At 46.2% G+C, this 22,440-nt stretch overlaps 1 protein-coding gene across 4 annotated transcripts in view; it reads right to left on the bottom strand.

The window, feature by feature from the left end:
* The window catches only part of chrm2a (cholinergic receptor, muscarinic 2a), a 31,679-nt gene extending 9,858 nt beyond the window's left edge, over positions 1-21,821 (bottom strand). Inside the window, exons 1-3 of one of the 4 annotated variants that reach the window (XM_061269023.1) lie at positions 21,662-21,821; positions 12,042-12,202; positions 11,635-11,683 (exon numbers count right to left, since the gene is read on the bottom strand). The gene's annotated coding sequence lies outside the window, so the exon portion shown is untranslated. The remainder of the gene's footprint in view (positions 1-11,634; positions 11,684-12,041; positions 12,203-21,661) is intronic. The other 3 variants (XM_061269022.1, XM_061269024.1, XM_061269025.1) reach the window with 3 other exon arrangements.
* Positions 21,822-22,440: the final 619 nt, after the last annotated feature.

The following is a 22,440-nucleotide window of genomic DNA, read 5'->3' as shown; positions in this document are numbered from 1 at the left end:
TCAACGGCCAATACCCCAGCAGGGGCTCATGGTGGAACAAGAAGTGGCTTGGACCAACAACCGAAAGAGGCGACGTCTCTCGAGCCACGACTTGGAAAAAGTTCATTTGTAGCCAGAGGATTGCTATTAACAGCTGCCGTGTCTCGCTGATATCTGATCAACTTTAATAAGACACTAAAGCTCCCCGCTGATGTGAAGTGGAAGCAAATTGCTGCAGGTGAGGCAACATAAACCATCCCTCCTGCCCTCACGCCTCTTCTCTGGAGAAGCTATTATCTTTCGATGTATGGAAATGTGCTAATTAAAGGCAAATCAGCAGAGGATTCCTCAGTAAGTTATTACTGCGAGATTACATTTTTAAATTACACACGCAAGATGGCACTGTCTTCATCATCATCATCATCATTAGCAGCTTTTGTCCCTTTGTTTTACAACGATTTTATATTTTTCCGGAGGGGTCTTTTTCACAGATGGTGAAAGCAGCCACAATATCAAAAGCATTGATAGAGGGAACATTTTTTTATGACTATGATTCTTGGAACATTGCAGGATGTTCACTGAATTCCCCAACCAGTTTGCGGTGTGTGCTCTTTTGACACACGGGCCCCCCTGCGGATTCCCACGGGAACATCTGAGTCATTTATTTTGATCGCATGATCACAGCATGTTTGTCCGCGTTAAATGCTCTCCTATCGGAATCGTATTTTGATAGTGAATGCAAAAATTGACACTGACAAACCTTTTGAAGAACAGAATTAAGACTATTGAAGTGGCCTTATTTTGTACATTTTCAAGACTTGGAGCCCCTGTGTAGTCAAGGAGCATCTGTCATCTAGGAACAAGCGTCATGTTACGTAATTTTTCCGCCGACATAAAACCCAGCAATGCAACTACCAGAGTGACCAAATGTGGAGATTTTGGTATGTTGCGCACAGGGAAACTTTATGGTGCATATTTTCAATTTGGAGCCAGCCCACAGGTCAACCACAAAGGGAACAAGCTTCTCCTCATCTCATATTTTTTCGTTTGGTCATAAAACCCAGGAAGTGAACTACCAGCCTGACCAAATATGGAGAATTCAGTTGGGCCTGCAAACCTTTTGCCAACACTTTTTAGATTTAGAGCCCACCTGTCAGCCAGGAGTGAGCTCCTCTCATTAGGTTTTATTTCCTCGGACCGACTCTCCACAGAAGCACCGCTGAAGACGGAATTCTCTGACCTTGGTGTTGTCTTATAGCTCACTGCACACTCAATGAGACATTATCCAGACAGTGTACCTTTGAGTGGAGAGAAGCCAAAAAAGAATGAAGAAATAGCCTTGCTCCCCCGGGGGTGGCCTCCTCCCCGGCAAATATACGGCCCACCATTCTGAAGGCAATACAAAGCCCTTGGGCATGGACAACAACACACTGGAGGTTGTTGATGAGAAGGCAGGAGTATTCCTAGTGCACTGTCTAAATATTTATGTTGTATCTTGGCAGGCATCTGTTAAAACCCGTCCCCCCTGTGCCCAGGTACCCTTGAGACAAGTATGGAGGGTGGGAGAGGGGGGGGGGGCAGCGCTAGGAAATGAATGCAAATCTGGAATTATATCTCTGCGGCTGAAGATGGCCATCACTTTCATTTCCTGCCTCATGCTCGTCTCAGTGTGACATCTCGGGGTTGTCTGGCGACCAGTCCTTGCACCCTCGCAGGATGAACCAAACCGCTTGGATGCAAACCGGAGTGGAAGATGACAAAGAACAAGAAGACAGATGGACGATATGGCGCTACACCAACCGAGGTGGCCCCGACGTGAAACCTTCATAACCACTTTTACCCCGGAGCACCTCTCATCAACATTAGCGACAACATTAGCAGCTAACGGGAGGATACCAGATGTTACTTCACCACAATCTGAACTCTCGACGTGACGGAGCTTCAGGCACCATGTCAACGGATTTGCTCTTAATGGACATGTCTTTTGAGGATCTCTCTGGGCAAATTAACTTGCTGCACAGTGGTTGCAAATGACTGGATTCAGGATTGTTTTGAAATTTGTTTGGTGGCCAAATGGTGAAGAGACAATATTACTGGTGTTGGCCCTCCATCCATGGATTGACAAACATTTCTGCTTAATAAAGCCAAATCCCCAAAAACAAGCTGCATTCAAACAAAAGCACCTTTTGAATTGTTACTGTGGAAACACGAGGGGAAAAAAACCACAGCTGTTTAATAACGACATAGTCAACCATCCTCCCTGTCGCTGTCCCTCACGTTGCTGCTTGACGGCTTTATTCTTTGAGGTGGGAATACTGCCGGACTGCCAATTCTCCTCATTCTAGACGACTAATTAGCGTTTGCCCGAGCAACAGCGGTGCGTTCGTCTTGACGGCGGCGTCAACAAATTGCCTGCGGCCAAACGCCCCTCAGGCCAGGGAAGCTCGCTGTCGTTTTTGATTTTCCTAATTGGCAAATTTTGATGTCATCTGCCCTAAAGGCAAAATCCATGGAAAAGGCCCAGCGTTTGACCCAGTTTATAGCCAAGATCATCTTCTGCAAGTCTTATGTCCTTTACGGAAAACTTGCGCTGGGCTCGATGATACCCCGACCAACACCACCACATCAGAACAAGCTTGAAGACCTTTTCTTCTGAACGGATGCGTTAACTCGGAGGCCGTTGGTGATGGAACTGAAGCAACAGTGGTGCATTACAAGGTTGTCATGGAAGTTACCAGGAATGGCTTGCTTCATAACAATGTCAGGAGCATTTTCCTGTTCTGTAAATATAGTAGGAGACCTTCCAGCTAGAAAATACCTGACCCATACTAAGTAACTCTGTATTGCGCTGTAGTATTTGCTATTTTTGGCAGAGGATAAAGATTGTACACCTGAGATTTATTGTCTATGTACTTGTGCATGTATGAACAAAGTAAAAAAAAATGGGCCGAATAACGGCTTACATTTGGAAAAACTCTTAAGTCAGTGCACTTGTATCTCAAGGCCTCAAAGCATTGAGTGGTGATCTATTATTCGCAGAGTTTTGCTTTTGGTCCTGTTCCTTAACCCTCTCCAAATAGTGTAATCGATTTTTCTATTTTCCCCCTGTCGCTTAATCCCGAAGCAGATATGCAATCACAAGCGGGCTCGATTCAAGTGGCAGCGAAAGCACCGCCAGCCGGCAGCGTCTTATTCCCGCTCGCCACAGGTCAAGTTATAGCAATGTCAAGCATCAAGCTAAGATGCACTTTGATTGCCGGCTAATCTGCCCGCTACCCGGTCTTGACGTCACGCGCCACAGGCGGCCGCGGGAACATGTTCACAGTTGCCTCGATGGTCCGCGGCCAGACGCAAGGACAGAAAAGCACCTTGCCTTGTTTTGAAAAGAGCACTGTTGTAATTTGACGGGAAGTGCGATGGAAGGGATGTCGAGCAACGCGGCGGTGGCGATGAGAGCAGAACGCGACTGTTTGCAGGGTTCTTATCTTGATTGCAAGTGCGCTCGGTAAACAAGGAAAAAGGGTCGCCAGGATACCCCGGGAGAGCTTATTTGACGACGAGTGGAGCCACATAAACGCAACGTAAAGTTATACGGGGACAAAGCAAATAGCACACACAGTGAGCGATCATTGTCTTGCCGACGGAAAGAACACACTCCCTCTCATGGCTCATTTAAAAAGGGAGAGTAGAGCAGCCGGCAGTTCTCTATTCTCACAAACTGCCCGGGAGATTAAAAGCACTGAAAAGCTTTTCTTTTTTTACTTCGATGTTTGGTCGAGTAAATCTGAGCAGTAAAATCCAGACAGCGGTTTCTTACATGATTGAGACCACTGTCTAAAATTCAATGAAAATGACCTCAAAATACAATTTTTTTATTTCCAGTATGTTTCCCTGATATACTTCAAATAGTCGATAGTTGAGGAGTTATGCTCCGGATCAGGATGCTGCCTATTTTTAGAATGTAACCTTCACCATTTCTATGGCGGGTATCTATCCATTCATTTGAAATGTCAGAACTCCACATTGCAACTGCGTCTCTGAGCCTTTCCGTTTTCTTAAATTCAATTGAGCTAATAGTCAACAATGTGTTGCCAAAAGTGTTTTAATGTCACCTTTGACTTGTGCAAAATGAAACTGACATTTTTTTGCTGTAGTAATACATTTTCAGACCACCAGGGGCAGTCAGTAGAAAAGGAAAATCTGTTGGTTTTTATGTACTGGTTTCATGATTTTGATTTGTTTATTCTCCAAGCTCCCTCCGTTGATTTTCCATTCCCCCGTGGAGCGCTACTAAATGAAGTGTAACACACACACATGCGTGCGTACACACATGCAAGACACGCACTTAGACAAATACACACACATGCACACACGATACGCCACAAGGGTTCCAGCCCAGAGGATGGGATTTAAATGATGCCACAATTGATTTTAAAGCGACAGCAAACATGGCTCCATCTTTTGTGGGTCAGTCAACGAGTTACCATGGAAACAGAAACGCCTAACACATTTCGGATTTTGTTGGTGAACCAAAGCTTTCACGAGAATGCCGCCATTACTAAGAATTGAGGGTTGGATTAACAAATAGGGTTCTTGCTTAACATGAAACCAGTACAATATGGTTTTGGCTATTGTCATGTACTTGTTTCGACTTTCTATGTCAATTGTACCATGGCAGAAGGGGTGCCTTAATGTGTTGCCACCGCCATACGGGGGCGCCAACTGGCACTTGGCGCTATCAGCCGTGTGCAGCGCTCCCTCAGTTCTCGCTGTGCTCTTTTGAAAGGGTTTAAGAAGATAATAAACCACTTATGAACGGCTGACATTTGAGCAGCAACATGGCCGCATGTGCACAATGCGGTCTTTCAGATTAGGACACTACATATGAGGTCACCACCCTTATCGGCGCTATGAACGATCCCTGAAAGCATTAGCATCATTAGTGAGGGGGTGGGGGATTTGTTGTGCGAGGTGGGCTTCTTTCAGGTGAGTCTATTGATCCGTTTTCAGACTGCATACGTAGGAGTTTGCATTCTTTGCGCCTCTTGCGTAACAGCCACTACCACTTTTTTTTTTTTTTTTTAATATCTTTTTTAAAGCAACGTTGGCCCGCGCGGGCGTGATAAAAGACGGCTAACGTTTAGCGCTAGCAGAGCAGAAGCACCAGATATATATACAAGTGTCGGCACCACGAATTCATTCCTCGTGATCAAAAGCTTCATTTAATGTTTTAAGCAACAGCTTAGCTTTGTTAATTGTCATTAGCGCTAACCAGGTTAATTTGAATACGTTCAGAACAATTGATCAAAGTCACCCACGCTGCTGTCAACTTTTCATGGCCATTGATTCTTGCAGATGGAAATAGCGAACATAATGCATGTCAAAAAAATAGATTCGATCAAAGCGTTTGGACTCCCCAGAGCTCATGATTCCATTTCTTTTGCTTGCCGCGTATTTCACTCTTTAATACAGTACAGACAGGCAGATTAGAGAAGAAGCATTCCCATTCTTTATATGAATATTTGATTCCTGGCAGCTCAATTTCTCACGGATAGTTCAGATAATTTATAAATACACGTCTGTCTTTTACTTTTTGCGTTTTTTGGGTAAAGACTCTAAAAGCCACACGCTTCACAAACTCCAAAAACGAACCACTAATGGCTATTGACGACGAGGCGGTCATGTGTAATTATCCCCAAGAACAAATTTGCCCCGAATGACTGATATACAATATTTGACTTCACATAATGGTCCCTCCTGGAATGATTGATCCATTAGAAGGATTTTCCTGGTCGGGATAAATTGTACTCATCAATGGCAACTGATTTTCCATGACGGCGATTGTATAAGCAACACTCAATTTTAATCGAGTCTTTTCTGGAACATCTGAGTGGGATTCCACTTTCTTAATAGTGTTTCCCAAAAGAGGGCTGCTTGAATCAAGGCCATCCGCCCACTATTGATCCAACCTCGCTTGCACCCCGGCGACCCAGATTCATCACGCCGCGTGGCCTCGCAAGTAACGATGACGCGACGGCCGGCGACCACTCGCTATCGACGTATGACAAGTGCCTCGTACCTCTGTGATGAATCTCTTCATATTCCTCGCTTTGAAAGCCCACTGAAACTAATTTGCTGCAATGCGGGGGGACACTCGATGCGTCGTTTGGGGGATTTAAAGGAGCCAGATATTGCCCAGAAATGCTTCAACACTAATAAAGGGTTATGGTTAAGGCATCAAAATCGTTTATTAGTAAATTATTGTGACGTTTCTTCTTTTTTAACAAAGTGACCGTGAACCTCGGAAAATGAACGCTAGATGACTAATTGCCACGGTTCTGGAATTCGTTGTGAAAGAGGATCAACACGGAAGAGCAAATTAAATTTGTCTGATTTGTAGGATGACAGTTTTCGGAAAGATTCCACAGTGTCACGTAATATGTCGACTGTTCCGAGTAAGTGCCATTATCTGCGGCTCTCGCTCTCGTTTCTGTCCCCGCCAAAGTCGTGGGCTCGTGCCATAAATTTTCATCACACGTCACAGATGTTGACATTTCATTTACTCCGCTCCGCCGGGAATCACCTCAAATCAATTGTAGGCAGCTGAAGATATGCTAAATCTTACCAACAGGCATGCCCCCGGGGTAAAAGACACATGAGCGTTATGTGTCCACTTGAGATTAATCCCAAGTGACCGGAATACGAACGGCCATGAAGCAAAAGGTTGACGATGTAATTCCCTTAGTAAAAATGTTAAAAAAAAAAAAAAGTTAAGACATCAGACAAAAGGGCAACGTAATCGCTCAAAAATCAGGTGTTACAGGCAACGGGGATTTAACCTGACAAATGCTTCCCCTTTGACAAACTGACGCTATTTACTCAAACCAGCGGCATGTATCTCGGCGCGTTCCTCGACCGTCCTGCGAAGTCACAGCTTTTGTTGCGGCGGAGACGGAGTCGAATGAGATCACCCGACGCGATACACGCAAGGTCTTAAAAGTCAAAATAGAATCTCCCGTTTCCGGACGGCCGAAATGAGTCTTATCTCCGCGAAAGGTGGCCCATCCATCAGCGATTCCTCGCGGCTTATCATCCTGCCCGAGTTCAATCGGGCAATGATGAAGTCAGACATTCATCAAATGCTGACACCTCACATTCAAGACCAAGCCGCACGACCTTTTCCGCCATCGCCAATCTGCAAAGTAAGTGCACCTCGGAAGCAGTCGCACAACCGTTCTGCCCTCCCGGCCGACTGCTTCTGCATTCGAGTTAGAACTTCCCGAATGATATTGACACGCTGAATCGAAACCCACACAAGAGTGTCGTTATTTACCGCGCATCCCAGACGCTTCGCTTGAATGACTCGGCAGAGTCACGACATTGATCCGACGAATGACCGCCAGAGCTTACCAGAAGGAAGAAGAGTGTCTCTCTTATTTTTATTTTATTTTTTTCACTCCTGCGGCGTGTCATAAAATACTTTGAGAGGACTTTGCCTTTTTCTGATGGATGAGCATGAGGCTACCAAAGTGCAGTAAGCCAGCTGTGACGCTGGAACGAACGCAACCCATCATTCCCTCTTGTATTGTCAGACAGGACATGTTTTATTTTCTATTTTGGGGGTACTGAACTCGTTTTTTCCCAATGGAAAAACAAAACAAACATAGTGCAAATGCTTTGTAAAAAGTAGTTGGCTTTAAACTCAAATTCAGAGGAATGTAAATAGGAGTATGTAAGAATATTGGAATAAAAACTAATAAATGTAGAAATACATGGTGCTGGCAGCTGGCATAAAAGGAGTTTTTTGTTCAATACATCTGAAACACATTTGCAAGGAATAATATAATGAAAGAAATATTACCGTAATCAAAACATGCCAGTTGCCTTTCACTTAGCGATGCCATCTTGACAGCAAGTTACCCATAAAATTGCATTTTTCATGTTGCCCACACAGCGAGCGACTCCAACACGGATGCAAATTAGAAGTGTCCGTCGGCAAAGGCAAAGAGGCTTCACCGAAGATTATAGCGAGCGCGGTAGCGCCTTTTACGGCTCTAATGATGATAACACTGATGAATGGTAATGATGCGAAAGAGCGGCCTCATCATGCTCGCTGGCCAGGCCTTCACCGCCACCCTTTATCCTAGCACAATGCGCCCGTAATTCCCTCCAAAGCACATGTTCCGTCTTGTAACCTCGCATGCAATTACATCGGCGATCCTCGCTCGCCTTTTTGTCGGGACTCTGGAAGTTTCAGGCGCGTTCGCCCCGGGCAAATTATTGCCGTTTCTCTACCAATGGATAATTACAAATGAAATGGGCCTACGGCAACAACGTGGACGAGTCAGACATTTCAAGGAATATTGCACAATTGAAATTGAAATATTTGACTCAGCAGGCAGCGCTGAGCTCCGTTCAAACTTTGTTGCGACGCGTGTGTCACAGAACAGGCGTGTCAAATATCAATCCCATTGAATTTACATGGCTAAATTACATTAATCAGCAGGTTCCAATAATGAGCTGCAGGGCTCCCGTGTTTCTTCCCGCGTCTTCATATGCCGACCCAATCTATACGACATACATAATTCATGTTCGCGATAATAGATTTATCATCAAGCACTAAACGAATGCCGGAGTGTGAATAAATGTTGAAGGGACACCATCTATCTCCTGTCTGACACACAGGTGGATTTAGCGGCGTGAATAATTCAGAGTCGCTGAGTGAGAGAGACAAAGACCCGGTACGTCACATGTTGCTATCAAAGAGATATTTGGAGGTGCGGACGCTTCCGTCGGCCCACTCTTAACGCGCACACCTAATCAATAGCAGGCTTCCAATAATTACTGTTTACTTGAGCTGATTATTCCATCGCTAGCAAAGAAGGACGCAGCCGTAATTGGCGGTTGCCGGGACGGCGCCGCCTGTTGTGATGGCACGAGCGGAGGTCAAGAGTGTCCTCCTCTAATTGTCTGACGTGTGATCCAAGGATGGACACCGTACGGGCGTGCTTCGTACGTTGACATTCAGCGGCTAATTAACAGCGCGACCGGTCGCAGGTGCTGCTGCTATGTGGGAGCGCTAATCCGCCCGAGCCAATCCCAGCGATACGGCGATGATTAAAATGTATTAGCACGTCGGAGATTTTCAGAGATGCCGTTTTCAACATGCATGTATGGACATAAATCCGCCTGCTGTCTCTGCAACTTTCTGATTAGGAGACAATGCATGCAATACATTGAACAGCTAAAAACCCAGTCATGACTTGTTCCCCCTAAAGGTTTGCAGTAGTTTTTTTTTTTCAAAATAAACTTATTAGACAAAAGCAGTTTTCCCTCATGGGTTTCAATTTTGTACAAAAAGGTACTTAAATTAGTTGCAATCATATACGCTACATGTAAGCTCACGTGTAAAATTGAGTTTGCATTTTTCATAAAAAATAAAACAATAACTCCCAAATACCAATGCTAGCATTTTCGAAACAGTACTTCGTTTTTTACGTACTGTATTGTGACTAATTGGCAGTGTAGCACTGGCAAGAAAATAGGAAAAAGCACAGACCATCGATTTATAACAATACCATTACTGTATCTTGTTGCCCGCTTATTTAAGTTGTTTGTGTCAAACACGCACAGAAAACACACACACACACACACACTCTCTATTTTCTCTTTATCTTTACATTTTACGTCTCAAGGCGCGCGGGACTCGTACACTCTCGGTGAGTGTATCTTGATTAGCGCCCGCCTGTGCAATTTCCTGCTAGATTATTGAGATGGATTCGCAAAAATATCAATCAGAGCAAGTCACCCGCTTGAAAGTGGCTTTCATTAGCGGTCAGACACTTAAGTTCTTGTCGCGCACTCAAGGCCAATGTCACATACTGCATCCTAAGTCCGTTAGCTCCCTATCTCGGCGGCGACAGGAAGGAGTCCATTTGACAAGTGCAAAAAGGAAAAGTTAGTTTGAAAGCCAAATCAGTTCAAAAACATCATGACAAGCTAAGGCTGTCACATAAAAACGCAATTACGTCAACAAATATTTCGAAGCGCTTTCATGTAAATAAACGAGATCAAAGTGCTGTCATGTCGACAAATGGCGTCAGATGAAAAACTCGGTCACAGGGGCCATTACGTCGCAATTTGTTTCGACTTCACGATAGCCTGACGTTGGCAGCAGGCGATTCTGCTTGACGTATGATCATGCGAGCGGGCTACAGGTGGCGACGGCGCACACGCTAACGTGCGCCACAACGAACGTGGACCGCGGTTCTCGCGCGCGGCGCTGAATAATAGCCAACTTATTTCGGCTCGCCGGGATTGATGGCCGCGAGCGCAAATCAATCAGGTGCGCTCCGCGGGCGCGCACTTTGTCTGTTGGTGGCGATACAGATAACATGTCAGAGGACCTTCTCCATCATGTCACTTTAAGCGCAATCAATAGTGCTTCCCCCACCGAGAGTTGCTCTTCTTCTCCGCACTATGCGATCGATAACCCGCTGACCGGCGGGGCTCCGCAGCACAAAGCCAGGAGGCATCAAACGCTCAGTGCACACAGGTGGATGTTTTATTTTTTTCCCCTCTCTCACCAATGTTGAAATGCCAAAGTAACAGGTGGCACTATAAAAGACCACTTTAGCCAACAGAAGCTCAATAGTTGTAGTTTTTGGATGTAACAAGTCTCAATACAGATGGAATGATGATCTATTATGCTAGCTAACATCGAGCCAACTCGCCATCAAGAACATATAATAGTTCAATGTCACCCGCGACAGAGAGCAAAAATAACGTCAGGGAAAGAGCCAAGTACTGAGTCATCATATCCGGAGTCAAGTACGGGATTATCGGATACACTATCAACTTTTGAATTTTTTTTCTGATGACAAACATCCACCTGATTGTTCAATTATACAAGCAAGCCCGTGGCCAGTGTTGTTGGAGACGAGCGTGCTCTAAAAAATTCAACAAGAGCATATCTGCACGCCCGCAGGGAGGAGGTGCGCATCTTAACGATGGCATTAATTGCCTGGAGGATGTCGCTCACTCATACATATTTGACACTTTTAGCCGCATGCTGGCGCCGCGTCTCGCCTCTAATGGAAGCCGTTTGGTGCCTCGCCGCATACGGATCAGCCCCGCCCCCCCCTACGGTGTGCCCCACCCCCATCAGTCCCCCCCCAACAAGCACCGCCGCTTAGCCTCGCCGTAATGGCAACCGAGAGCCCTCGACGCCGGTGCGGGCCATCAAACACCGGTCGCAAGTGTGTGCGACGGTGCCTGATAACAAGGCGACAAGTGGCCCCCGAGTGCGAGAGCGTCAGACGCCGTGTCCTCTCATGGCCGCCATTATGCCAGTTCTCGTGCGGTGTCAAATGGGATGCGTTCAACGACTTTTAAAATGCTTGCAACCCCAACAATAGACGTTGGGGGCAAGGATGCTCACCAGTGCATGCTTGACCGCATTTGACCCACATTTGCTATCCCAACCAATCAGAAAATCGGCTAAATGGGTGGTATTGTCCTCGCAACTGGTCCGATTTATCTCGGGACACATCGCATGGTTCTGCGTCACAATATGCTGAGAGTTCTCTCGCCTTCAGCTTTTTCAGTTTGAAAATGTGTTGACGTGCAAGAAAGGCAACGCTTAGCATTCTTTACCTGAGACGATCTCTTCCCGCTCAGCGATTAACCTCTCGCTCCTGCGGCTCTGTAAAAAGAAAGAAAGGAAAAATGTTTAACTCTCGTCGAGAGGCTCAAGGTCTTTATAGCGGCCAGACGCGTGAGCCGTAATAATAAGTGAGGCAGAGGAATCTCGACTACATCAAGGAGGAATGTCTTTTGGTGTATGCATCATTTGCATTTGCGTGTCATTTGCACTAATGGATGCTACCTGCTAGGCTGAGTAGAGCGCTCGCTGCATTATGTAAATGTACCGTGTCTGTACATTAAAGTAGAAGCAACGAGGTCTGAAGAATTGCTTTTTACAATTCCGAAACATCACTTCAGACCTGACTGGCGGTGGGTTTGATCCTGTCGAGATGGATTTTTATTGTGCTGGTACTTACAAGTTCAGGCAGAACTTTTGCATCTCGGAGGGCGGGCTCAAGTGCGACTTGATGCCAAACTGGCCAATAGGGAAGTGAGGGGCGGGTCGTCCTCCAGCTCCGCGGTAATTCGTCATGGCTGCTGCGCAGGGAAAGCCGTAGCGTTAGCATCGAAGACAAACCTAAGAAAGTATGGACTCTCGATTTTTATAGTACTACTTTGGCATTGGAATTTTCTGTCCCTACGTTATTGCATAGAAATGACGTTTAGCGCAAAACGCCAGATTGTCTTCATTTGGGGGATTTAAAAGAAAAGATGCCGTTGAAAGCTCTAATGATGGTGAAGAGAACGGACTGTTGCGTGCATGTCTGCTGAGGAGATGGACTTTGCCGATAATGGCCTTAGCCGTTGTTGTCTCATCACACGGCCTTGTTTCGAAACTAAACAGCTGCGGCGGGCCGGAAAAAAAACTAATGAGTGTCATTCCGGGAGACTTATGGCGAAAACGTGCCTAATGATCATTGCCTCGGCTTCTCTAATTCATTTATGATGTCCTCTAATCGTCACCGCTTATTCTTGAAACGATGTCAAACGTCAGATTGAGGATCCGAGCTTAACGGATCTCATCGGCACACGGGAGGCCCGTTAATAACGTCCCTCGCGGTTGGAAAAGTGTGCGTGGGCTGACCCCACGCCGATGTGCTTGTTTGTACTCCATCTCCTCCATCTACAAGGATTACCTCTCACCCCTTGGGGGGAGGCTGACAAAGGAGCAAAAGGGGAGGCTGGGCTTGTCTTGCAGGAAATCTGCAGGCCTCATCGTCAGTGTTGACTTAAACCACACCTGCGGCTGGAAGAGCAGAACGCTGCCAGCTCGCACTCAACACTCCAAAATTTCTTGGGAAAAAAACGATGCTTCTTGGCAACGTGTCCGGATGAAAATTTAGGAGTTGAAACATTTGTAGGCATGTGCAATTCATTGCACACAAGACAATAGGCGTCAACCTTGGAGTAAAATTTGACGTTTTTACACGAGGAGCTCAAACCGTTGTCGGCCAAACCTTACTGGGGGAAACGGTACTTGTTTTCAGCAGATAATTGAGTTTTGCGGCGGAACAGCTGCCATCAGGCACCTTGGAGGTACACGCATACATAATTAGACTCTGACGAGCCGCCAGCAAATTCACCGCTGATTGCGTGACGATGAACACGGCTTATCCGGCGTGTGATTTTTTTTCCCCCGCCTTATACGAATTTATAAAGTAACTTTGCGAAAGTTTGTTACTCTGGGAACATTTGCCCCACGTCCGGGTGGCATTAGGCCAGATGAGACGACGTTTTGTGGCATGAGCTACCATGATGTTGGCGTTATTTTAAAACTAGCAGAGTGCTGTTCTTGTCAATAAGCAAGCAAGGTGTGAAAGTGAGCGAATTTAAATATGAGAGAGGTGATCAAAATGAAAAACAAACGCAGGAATGTGAGGAAATAACACCTACGTTTGGAAGGTGCTAGATGCACCAGCTGATTTACTTTCGAAATCCAATCTTATTTTAATGTCATTTATTAAACTGTTACTTAGGACTGCGACTTTTGATAATTATTTCAACCTTTTTTGAAAAGTGTGCCGCAGATATAGGCCTTAATTTAATTTACTTCAATTACTTTGAGCCGGAATTTTCCATAAATATATTTTTGGGACGTTTTACATTTAATTTAATTTCATTCTTCCTTTCTCCTTTGTCACGACTGCTATGGACGCTTTTGAAGAGCGGGAAGCGAGCTAACCCCCTCAAGGTAATCCCGCAGTGTAATCCAATCACATTCCAACCCTGTCGGAAATGTATTAAAGCCTCACTTTTAGGTTAGTGGAGTTCAGTCTTTAAGCCTTTTTAGAACGAACAAAAAAACGAGCGAGTTTTCCGAGCGTCTTGGATGGCGTTCTTCATTTGCATTCGCTCACTTCTTTAATTTTAATTGTCACAAACCTCCCGCAAAGCGTATGATTATTCTTCACAGTGAATAATTGCACTGAATCTACTCCAGTGACGGGCTGCGCGTTTGCTACCTGGGCCTCCATTGGGGACTTAGTCCAACCTCTTTATACCGCCGCCATCACTAAGCAATTATAGACACCATCAGTGCTATACAAAAAGAAATGATAATAGAAGCGGCCATTTTTAAAAGTTCCAGTCTGCAAATGCGCTTTCTCCCTTCTTGCGTGTGCGGAACAATCGAATGCTGCTTCAGATGTCACCTCACCCTCGGCGGCAGTATTAGCGTGTTGTCTTGCTATTAGCGAATTTAGTCCACTTGATTAAGTGACGTGTTGTTAATCCAAACAGAAAACAGGCACGTCATTATTCCCGCTCTCGTTTCACGCAGATGTCGACACTAACGTCTGATTATCCCGTTTTAATCCCGTGTCGGGATTACAGCGTATCGTCTTCTCGAGACGCTGCAGACCTTGCGGGGATAAACTGTCCCACCAATTAGCGTTTGAGTGGGCGGGAAAAGAAGATGAAAGTGACGCATTTCCGTCTATGTAATACATTTTTGGCAATGCAGCGCAAATGCTCAACACTAACTTTTTATTAGCTCGTAACCTTTATCACGATGCAATTCCCCCCCCCCCCCCCAAATCCCATTAATCCCACTTGGAGATATTCCATTTCTGGAAAATGTCATGTGAATAGCGCTTCACGGATTTCTCTGGAAGAATGAAGCTCAGAAAAAATTGGATAGGTGGATCGATGTGCGTACAACAGGTAAGTCGACACACCCCTGAGCAAATGAGTTATTTGGAAACCTGGAATAAAATGAGACCAACATGCAACGTTGACCCGTTTGTAACAGTTTGGTTCACCAATGTCTAGATGCACTTTGTCAATCAGGCGGGAAGGCAAGGTCGTCTCGCTTTTCTGCAATTTGACGCACTTTGCTCGCGCCATCGATCGCGGGGGCCAGCAAACCTCAACCAGATGGAGGTCTCATCCCCCAGTCACCTATAATTGGAAGCGGTTAGCAAGGCAGGATGGGTCGGGATTACCAAGAAGCTCGGTGGCGGCTGCGGTGGCTGCGGCGGCAGCGGCCCGTTGCCAAATGAGATTTAAGCGAAAGTGCCGATATTGACTCGCTCGGGGGTTAGGCGAGTCGTCTTAATTGGTTTGCGGGATAGCAAAGCTCCTGTCAGACTTTGTCAATCACAAACTTGACACGAGTGGAATTTTAAGCACTACTTTACTGGCTCATAATGAGACTTGTAATTAACGCTTCATTAGCGGCGCAAAGGTCAACCCGTTTCACTCCGACCCGGAGCGGAAAAGTTTCAGCAGACTCATCCGTGGAGATGCTATCTATAAATGATCTCTCTGCTTGTTGGACTGGCGTCGTGCTGGTCATTTATTTCCGAAACGCTCCCATAAAAAGTTGATATTCGCAAGGGCACTCCTGGAAGCGGCAATGCAAAACGGTGTCGTGCATATAGCCTAGCATATAGTCGTCTTGATTGCTTGGGGACGCCGACACATGCGAAAGTGAAGCGTCTCGAGCAGCGACACTCGGCCCAACTTAAACGACCATAATGAGTATGCCCGCCGCTCTGTCAGGTATTACATTTGTGCGACTTATCCAACAGGAACCCATTCCCCGCTCCGTCCTCCCTGCCGTTAATTGCAAATTACGATGTCACTTTTCTCGGGTCCGTCGCGACGCTGCCCGCCCGAGAGGGCCACTCGTCCAATTATCTGCCGGCTGCTGATTTATTTGGGCACTTCTTTTCTCCTTTCGTGGACCGGCCACGCTGGCATTTTTCATCTGGCTCGCCTTCCACTTCATCATTCCGCTTATCCCACCTACCTCCCATCACCGTAATGATCCGCCCGGCTACTCGTTTCTGTAACGAATGCTCGGAAAAGCCACGTTCGTGTCCATTTGAACGCAAAGGTTGGGGGTAAACCGTTCTTCCCTGAATTACTTCCTCCTCCGTCTGCTTGTCACGGCATTGATGAGGCATCTTGACCTCCCTCGACCCGGTCGCTCCCACAGTTTCCTCCAGACGCTGCGCCGGGTTGCTTCCGTTTGACCCTCCCCCCTGTCACTTGTCTGTCATGGTCGGCCGCTTCCCGCCAACTCAAAGATGCTCTCTGTCTGCCAAGATCACTCGCTCTTCTCACCAGCTGTCTAGCCTTTATACGGTGTCTCATGCAAACACTGTTTGGATTCAACTCAAAGAAATAGTTGGAATACAATCAAGCCTTAAGGACCATCGTATTGAGCCAGTCAATCCACATCATTGCGTCAGTGGTGCCTTGAGATACAAATTCAATTGGTTCTGTGACGACACTCTCAAATCATCTCTCCTAATTGAAACGAACAGATATGCAATGAATCAGTTCCAGCACCTTACCCCGTCCCCCTTCAGAGTGAGTCTTTTTCAGCATACCTCACGCTATGCTAGGGAGGCAGGGCCACATCACTCAACGTTAGACGGATAAAACTCGGTCATCTTTGGCGCGACGGAGCATGTCCGATCGTTGCCATAAATCCGCCGTGTCTCTCGGTAGCATGCCCATGTTTGATGCTACTCCCGTCGTCCCGCTTGGCCATTCCTGAGCGGGGAGTGCCCCTGTCAGCAGCTAAAGTTATGACATCATGAAACCCTCATAAGCAGTCGCCGTTGTTTTGAGGTGAAGGAGCATCAATTTCACAGCGGGAGGGCTCCGCTGCCCGGCGGGTGATTTGCGAGCGCTATTATGCCGTGAAATCGCACCAGAAAATGAAGACAGGAATGAGAATGTTGCTGAAGTGTGTACCTGCTGAGATCTGCAGCAAATGGTCCAAATATTGGACACGGCCATCAGGAGAGAGGAGGAAACCAGCACAGAAGTGTTGCTCTGCCTTATTTCCAAGCTTGACTGATGAATTTGAGGCGAGAGATGGCCATGTTAGGGAATTGGAACAGGAGAAATGGGAATAGTATATATTCCCATCATGACAATTGCAGATAAGATAAATGAACAACGGGAGCCTTTGTCGAAATGCTCCTCAGTGTGTCTTCATTTTACGTCATGGTGCGAATCCAGCTTCGATTTGGAGAATCTGCGCAATAACCAGAGACCAGACGATTTATGCCGCGACTCATTTACAAGACGAGCCGGCATTAGCTACCTTGGCGTTTGGCGTCCTTCACCGTCGCCATAACAAGGTTAGGCTTTGAATTAGAAATTGAAGCGGCCCCGACCTTCTCCGCTAATTGTCGTTCGAGTGACTTCCCACTTGGCCCTCGCCATCAACAACGGCTTCTTTGATGTAACCGCGTGATGTAGGTCATTTGTTAATTCTCAAGCGACGAGGCTCCTTGCTCCCAGGAGGTCAGCCTTTATCGTGTTATTATTCCAGGCGATTCCTTAACCTTGCCGGCGCAGGCAGGGAACCAAACGCCCTTTTGAAGTTTACATCCGCCCCCGTAATACGCAGTGCTTGTTGAGTGTAATTGACACGCATGTGGCGAGACGCGGTGTTTAAAAGCAGCTGGAAACGTGCTTTCCTGCGGTCGTGCTGCTCTCCAGGGTTCGCCGTCGCTCTGAAATTACACTTTGAAGGCGGATTTGAATTAACGGAGCGTAAAACCGAGTCAGACTCTCGGCTCATCAGCGGGGTATTATCATGGCTATCCTCCGGGGTCGGCGTAAAAGAAGGTGCGATGGATGCCTTTCATCAGCCCGCCTGTTAGTTTGCGTTTGCCGAGGAGTGTAGTAGGCAATAAACTCAGGCTTTCACGTGCTTGTGAATCCATCCAGCAGTTTGTTTGTGTTTCGCCGTCTCTGGACTTTGTCGAGCGTCTTGTTCTTGTCAAGTCACAAATTCCGCAACGGCCACGATGACCCAGTTTGCAACTTCTTGCCTCTTTTTTGCTGGCGTTTCTTCAAAATGTCGACCCCGGAAGGACACCCACGACCCGTCCGTCGTTCAGTGTGCCCTCGGAGAGGAAGCCAGACACTTGCGCTGTTGTTTATCTCCTCCAGGAATCTTGCGAGCCTGCTTCCTGTGACCCCGAAGGCGCCTTCAAATCAGGACCTTGCCAGAACACCATCGCGGCGAGACATCTCTTATTTTATGGCCATCATCTGGACGCCGTCCCGCGTTTGTGTAATAGATACAAAAGTAGACACCGTCGATAAATCCAAGGCGCCCAAGCATGTAAAATGGAAAAGTGCAAGTTTACGATGCTACAGAAAAAGGCCATAAAGAGCTCTTCTTCCCGTGCAAAAGGTCTGTAAAATTCGGATGACAGCAGAGGTCTCAATTCCAGAAAGTTCCAGAAATTCTGCCATAGTTTGACTCAAGCCACAAGTGCTTCGAATCAACCAGCAGGTAAATGAGCTCGCTCCAGATCTCCTCATTACAGGCAAGCCTACCAAACTTTCCCCCAAAAACCAGACGACTGACAACGAGTCCAAGATGTCCACCTGGAACCAAAACAGCCCTTTTCCCGTGTCTTTTTCCCAAGCATGGCTTTGTGAGAATTTTCGACTCGTGGTCGACCCGCTTTAGAAATTTCACGTCACTGAGTGAAACTCTGGGAATAATTAAGAAGCGTGCTTGCTGGCTGCACGGCAAGGCTGAGGCGCACCTGAGGCTTTTTTTTTTCCCTTTCTTGGACCGGCTTCCACTTCCACAGAATTCCCTGGAGGATTCCACGCTGTTCGCCTGCACATGCTGCTGCTGCTGCTGTAGCTCCAATGAATAACATCGCAAGTGGCAATGCTCTCAATTCTGAGTGACAATTCCAGCTGCTCCTGCTTTAGTTTCTCTGGTATGAAAAGATGTAAATATATGCAACAATTAAGCAATAATTGTTTGATTGACTTTCTATAGATGTGAAACCGGCTAATAAAAGGACCACGATCTTGCGTTGAGTCCATCCTATTTTTTTCTTCTTCCGTGAATATGCTGACAATCCCCGCATCGATTCCTGGGTTTTGTGTGAGCGTGGTTTGTTACAAAGGCAATTACCAAATGCCGTTTGTTTGCCTGAGATAATCACCCCTCCTGCTTTCCATCCGTCCCTACGTCGCCTCACCAATCAATGGCCACTTTAGTGCTACTTCACATTGTGAAGCTCCTCAATCACTCGGCATCTTGATAAGGAGCTAAAAGGGCCTCGGCGGCCATTTGTCGGCTCAGAAGAGAACTTTTGTCACGTATGACTGCTCGCTTTGGTTTTAAGTTATTCCAAAGGAGGGGCCATGCCATAAATTGTAACTACTTTCAAACAAAGGAATAATATATTTTTATGATGTCTTTTTATGATTTTCGTACGATACTCAATTTTATTACCCGAATAAATTCGGTCCGCTAGTACTGTTTTGCAACAAGTCCGCCTGACCTTTTGGTTTCGCAACGTGGCAAGATTTTGGATGTGAAGAACGCTGCTGAAAGCATGTCGTATGTTTTTAAATTTTATCACTTCTATAAATTCTCCCAAATTGCGACAGACTTGAAATGTCTTGCCAAAAGCAAGTCTGAAATGATCCCAAACAAAGTGGAACAAGTCTGGCTAATGTCTTCAGTGACTTGGGGAGGGAAGTAAACTAATTATAATTCTTGCACAATTTTGGTTGCCTTCCTTCCAGAAAACGTCAAAGTTGAAAAGCACCCAAGGATCGTGACGAAATCGAATTTGATCCATTTCTGGCAGCCTCGTTCTCTGATTACAAAATGTTCTCACAGCACGTTTTCATAAAAGGTGCCTTTTCTTTAATAACGGCAGTTTGCGGCAATCCAGATGAGCGCCTTTCGCACTTTTCTCCAGTCCTGCTGTGTTTGCCACGGATATGCCAATGAATGGCAAGCATTAGCATAGATCAAAAAAAGATTCGGATGTAGAAAGTGTCTTGAGGTGTGATTAAAGGTCTCCTCTTTAATAAAACACACATCTGGCATATGACTGATTGCTAATGGCGTATCCTTGTTGTTGTCGACTTGGCTCGAGCGCACCCCGACACAGGACTGATGCACTTGATAGTCAATTTATGCCATTAGCAATCACTCATACCCGCGTGTGCGTTGTATTAAAGAGGAGGCATTTAATCACAGCCGAACACGTCGGCGCACTGTCAAGCGCAGGACGTCGGGGTGCTCGAGCCGTACTGACGACAATGAGGAAACATCGTTCACAATCGGTTTTTATTAAAGGGGAGGCATTTAATCAGATTTGAAGACACTTTCTGAACACACACACACACACACATTGTGATTGCAACGTGATTCATGTTCCCCGAGGTAGCCCCTCCCCTTGGCTCCCCTACTGCAAAATGTGTTTTCTATTGAAAAGTAATAAACCGTCAAACGTAGATCTTAATCTGTCTTCTAACAAATGACTCCGGCTGGCAAACTTGTCATCAATTCTGGCTCTTGATTGATTGTTTATCCTTGATTGCAGTGGCATTTAAAAAATAAAAATCGAATGCTTGCGTGCCTCGGCCACCGGGGGGCAGAATAATAGCCACCTGGAGATTTACATCGAGGAGACCGTCACGGGTGTTGGGTAAGCTGCAATAATATTAGCTGTTCTTTGCAGAAGAAAATGCCCGCGATTGTAATATTGTCTGTCTACATGTGTTGCTGCACTCTCAAATCTTCATTGCTGCCGTTTGCTAGCCATGCCGTTGATATTTTGCATTAGCATTGAGTTAGCGGCGAAAAGGGTAAATTTACAGAGTGGCAATTAATTGATGACATTATATGATTGTAAAGAATCTGCCAAACTGAAATGAAGTGAGTTGAGTCGGTGCCACCACACAGCACTCAAGAGTTTGTACTTGCAAGTCAAAGAGGAAAAAAAAAAGATTAAAAAAAAATGTCTCCAAGCACCACTGTACTGTCAGGTCACAAATGATAAAAATGCATTTTTTATGAATCTCCTCCATTTATTCTGTCGTCCAGATGCCAGTTTTGCATAAGCAAGTGATATTTATTAGGCTAAAACACTCCAACCAAAATGCACAACTGCACAGCCTTGATTTGTCTCAACGGGGAGAGCCACGCTTCGCCTTGTAACTCCTCACTCAAAAATCACAAAGCTCCTAAAGCCCAGCAATTCCCAAAGCAGTAAGCCAAGCAGCCAACCCTCCACAGCTGCGTCCCTTTAAAATTCATCCACCCGCCGCGCACCTTTTAGCCTGTGCGCTTTTACGCGCAGCCACAAGGAACGCGCGGCGTGGCGCTCCGCGCTCGGCATGCTTGCGCCACCAGCCGTGTGACAAGCGGCGCATGAAAATACGCTTTGGTTAGCGGCAAATGGCGTACTTTAAAAATCAATCAATAAATAAATGACAAATAGAATATTTTGCCTCAAATGTAACAAGTGAGGAAGAGTTCTTTAAATTCTTGAAAAGATCCCCAAAAAAAGATCTGTCTTTGGATGCCCGATGCGTTTGCGCGTGCCGTTTGGCACGAGAATATGCGGAGGAATTCGCCTCCTCCTCCGCTACGTTCTTTGGGCACCTTCGATGCGTCACAAAACAGTCCGAATCTTTGTCTTGTTTTTTTTGGGGCAAAAGTGTTGTCGAGTTTTTTGTCATGCCGTGGTGCAGTTGAGCTTTTACGCTTAACACACAAAAAATAGTGTCGTCTTACCTGATCTTATGCTTTGGTCACGCTGTGGGCATGGTTCTGGTTCTGGAGCGGGTGGAGTGATTCTCCTCCTCTGCTGCTGTTGCTGCTGCTGCTGCTCCGCTTCATGGCGCCGTGCTGCCCGCCGCATGTGAGCGCGCATGCTTGTGGAGGCGAGCGGCGTCTTGGCTGCGCACAAGGAACTGGGGGAGGTGCGTGAGTGAGTGAGTGTAGGAGAAGAGAAAGAGAGGGAGAGAGAGAGAGAAAGGCACTTGGGCTGGTGATGATGCTCTTCATGCAAAGAATGAACTTTCATTCGACGCTATTCAAGGTGGACCCCCTAAGAAAAAGAGATCACTGTGGTGATTTTTGATTGACAGCTTGCGAATTGGCAAGCGACTTCATGCCCACAACTTTGGATGCGTCGTACATGTCTTTATTTGAGCTTTTAGGTCTTTTTCCTGGATGCACTTATGGAAATGTAAATGAATAATAACTAAATAAAATGATGTTTATCTATATATAGATGAATATGTATTTTAAAAAATGGTGTCATACAGTATGCTATTAAAGTGATGAGATGTGCACGATCTACGGAGGAGGGCAAGCAAGGGGCCGTCACGCGTCATGTTCTATGCAGCTGATTTAAATTGAACACGAAGAATCCTATTTCAAGAACATGACTGGTCTGAGAGCGCAGCACGTCGTGGCCCGCGAGTTCTCATTTGAATGGCAGCCTCGTCCTCCTCCGCAAGTTTACTAACAAACTTGAGTGTGCACATCAGTATTCACCGTCGAAATCC

This window comes from Syngnathus typhle, linkage group LG21, assembly GCF_033458585.1.
Source record: "Syngnathus typhle isolate RoL2023-S1 ecotype Sweden linkage group LG21, RoL_Styp_1.0, whole genome shotgun sequence".
Classification (NCBI taxonomy): domain Eukaryota; kingdom Metazoa; phylum Chordata; class Actinopteri; order Syngnathiformes; family Syngnathidae; genus Syngnathus; species Syngnathus typhle.
Note: the sequence above shows the minus strand (reverse complement) of the source record. Positions and strands in the feature narration are given on the sequence as shown.